This window comes from Dama dama, unplaced genomic scaffold, assembly GCF_033118175.1.
Source record: "Dama dama isolate Ldn47 unplaced genomic scaffold, ASM3311817v1 ptg000093l, whole genome shotgun sequence".
Taxonomy (NCBI): domain Eukaryota; kingdom Metazoa; phylum Chordata; class Mammalia; order Artiodactyla; family Cervidae; genus Dama; species Dama dama.
Window position 1 is genome coordinate 4,031,187 of NW_026870908.1, and position 3,142 is coordinate 4,034,328.

Consider the following 3,142-nt stretch of genomic DNA (forward strand, 5'->3'; position numbering starts at 1 on the left):
GTTGAAAAACCTGAAGTGCCTGAGAAGGTGTGAAAAATATGAAAAGCTTCAAAAGATGTCAAAAATACGAGGAGCAAGAAACGGTCTGAAAAATATGAGGAGCATGAAGCGGTGTTCAAAAACATGAAGATCCTGAAAAGGTGTGAAAAATATGAAGAGCTTAAAAAGGTGTGAAAAATATGAGGAGCATGATAAGGTTTGAAAAATGGGATTAGCATGAAACGGTGTATAAAAACATGAAGAGACCTGAAAAAGTGTGAAAAATACGAAGAGCTTCAAAAGATGTCAAAAATATGAGGAATATGAAATGGTCTGAAAAATATGAGGAGCATGAAACGGTCTGAAAAATAGGAGGAGCATGAAGCGGTGTTCAAAAACATGAAGAGCCTGAAAAGGTGTGAAAAATATGAAGAGCTTCAAAAAGGTGTGAAAAATATGAGGAATATGAAATGGTCTGAAAAATATGAGGAGCATGAAACGGTCTGCAAACCTGGAGGAGCTTGAAGTGGTGTTGCAAAACATGAAGAGCCTGAAATGGTGTGAAAAATATGAAGAGCTTCAAAAGGTGTGAAAAATATGAAGAGCTTCAAAAGGTGTCAAAAATTTGATGAGCATGAAACGGTCCGAAAAATAGGAGGAGCATGAAGCGGTGTTGAAAAACATGAAGAGTCTGAAAAAGTGTGAAAAATATGAAGAGCTTAAAAGGTGTGAAAAATATGAGGAGCATGATATGGTTTGAAAAATAGGATTAGCATGAAGCGGTGTTCAAAAACATGAAGAGCCTGAGAAGGTGTGAAAAATATGAAAAGATTCAAAAGGTGTCAAAAATGAGATGAGCATGAAACGGTCTGACAAATAGGAGGTGCATGAAGCGTTGTTGAAAAACATGAAGAGCCTGAAAAGGTGTGAGAAATATGAAGAGCTTAAAAAGATGTGAAAAATATGAAGAGCTTAAAAAGGTGTCAAAAATATGAGGAGCATGAAACGGTCTTAAAAATACAAGGAGCATGAAGCGGTGTTGAAAAACATGAATAGCCTGAAAATGTGTGAAATATATGAAGAGCTTAAAAATGTGTCAAGTATATGAGTAGCATGAAACGGTCTGAAAAAAAAGGATCATGCAACATTGTTGAAAAACATGAAGAGCCTGAAAATGTGTGAAAAATATGAAGAGCTTCCAAAGTTGTCAAAAATATGAGGAGCATGAAACGGTCTGAAAAATAGGAGGAGAATGTAACGGTGATCAAAAACATGAAGAGCCTGAAAAGGTGTGAAAAATATGAAGAGCTTCAAAAGGTGTAAAATATGAGGAGCATGAAACGGTCTGAAAAATAGGAGGAGCATGAAGCGGTGTTCAAAAACATGAAGAGCCTGAAAAGTTGTGAAAAATATGAAAAGCTTCAAAAGGTGTCAAAAATGAGATGAGCATAAAACGGTCTGAAAAATAGGAGGAGCATGAAGCGGTGTTCAAAAACTTGAAGAGCCTGAAAAGTTGTGAAAAATATGAAAAGCTTCAAAAGGTTTCAAAAATGAGATGAGCATGAAACGGTCTGAAAAATAGGAGGAGCATGAAGTGGTGTTGAAAAAATGAAGGGCCTGAAAAGGTGTGAAAAATATGAAGATAATCAAAAGGTATCAAAAATATGAGGAGCATGAAACGGTCTGCAAAAAAGGAGGAGCATGAAGTGGTGTTGAAAAACTTGAAGAGCCTGAAAAGGTGTGAAAAATATGAAAAGCTTCAAAAGATGTCAAAAATATGAGGAGCATGAAACGGTCTGAAAAAGAGGAGGAGCATGAAGCGGTGTTCAAAAACATGAAGAGCCTGAAAAGGTGTGAAAAATATGAAGAGCTTCAAAAGGTATGAAATACATGAGGAGCATGAAACGGGCTGAAAAATAGGAGAAGCATGAAGTGGTGTAGAAAAACATGAAGAGCCTGAAAAGGTGTGAAAAATATGAAGAGCTTCAAAAGGTGTGAAAAATATGAGGAGCATGAACCGGTCTGAAAAATAGAAGCAGCATGAAACGGTGTTGAAAAACATGAAGAGCCTGAAAAGGTGTGAAAAATATGAAGAGCTTCAAAAGGTGTGAAATAAATGAGGAGCATGAAACGGGCTGAAAAATAGGAGAAGCATGAAGTGGTGTAGAAAAACATGAAGAGCCTGAAAAGGTGTGAGAAATATGAAGAGCTTCAAAAGGTGTGAAAAATATGAGGAGCATGAAACGGTCTGAAAAATAGAAGCAGCATGAAACGGTGTTGAAAAACATGAAGAGCCTGAAATGGTGTGAAAAATATGAAGAGCTTCAAAAGGTGTGAAAAATATGAAGAGCTTCAAAAGGTGTCAAAAATTTGATGAGCATGAAACGGTCTGAAAAATAGGAGGAGCATGAAGCGGTGTTGAAAAACATGAAGAGCCTGAAAAAGTGTGAAAAATATGAAGAGCTTAAAAGGTGTGAAAAATATGAGGAGCATGATATGGTTTGAAAAATAGGATTAGCATGAAGCGGTGTTCAAAAACATGAAGAGCCTGAGAAGGTGTGAAAAATATGAAAAGATTCAAAAGGTGTCAAAAATGAGATGAGCATGAAACGGTCTGACGAATAGGAGGTGCATGAAGCGTTGTTGAAAAACATGAAGAGCCTGAAAAGGTGTGAGAAATATGAAGAGCTTAAAAAGGTGTGAAAAATGTGAAGAGCTTAAAAAGGTGTCTAAAATATGAGGAGCATGAAACGGTCTTAAAAATACAAGGAGCATGAGCGGTGTTGAAAAACATGAATAGCCTGAAAATGTGTGAAATATATGAAGAGCTTAAAAATGTGTCAAGTATATGAGGAGCATGAAACGGTCTGAAGAATAGGAGGATCATGCAACAGTGTTGAAAAACATGAAGAGCCTGAAAATGTGTGAAAAATATGAAGAGCTTCCAAAGTTGTCAAAAATATGAGGAGCATGAAATTGTCTGAAAAATAGGAGGAGCATGAAGCTGTGTTCAAAAACATGAAGAGCCTGCAAATGTGTGAAATATATAAAGAGCTTCAAAAAGTGTCAAAAATATGAGGAGCATGAAACGGTCTGAATAATAGGAGGAGAATGTAACGGTGATCAAAAACATGAAGAGCCTGAAACGGTGTGAAATATATAA